The sequence below is a fragment of the Penaeus monodon genome, chromosome 20 (assembly GCF_015228065.2).
Source record: "Penaeus monodon isolate SGIC_2016 chromosome 20, NSTDA_Pmon_1, whole genome shotgun sequence".
NCBI classification, from domain to species: Eukaryota; Metazoa; Arthropoda; class Malacostraca; order Decapoda; family Penaeidae; genus Penaeus; species Penaeus monodon.
The window spans coordinates 25,547,251-25,547,549 of NC_051405.1; positions in this window are offsets into that span (position 1 = coordinate 25,547,251).

Below are 299 nucleotides of genomic sequence, written 5' to 3' on the forward strand. Positions count from 1 at the left end.
ACATAATCTCTATCTCTCTTCTTTTTTTAGTTTCTGCTCTGACATTTCCCTAACTCTTTAATACAGATGGAAAGGAGGAAGAGATAAAAAAAAAAAACGCGGGAGACCGGAGTAAAAGGGGAGAGACGGTTCATAACTCACTGGCAAAAAGCAATAAGACACTGTAGCAGCTGTGACAAAAGAGAGAGAGAGAGAAAAAAACGCACACGCAGAAATGCATGAAATTAAAAGACATTATCTCTCTAGCACAATAAAAAGGGAGAAGGAGGTAGTAAGAAAATACATGTGACAATGTGACT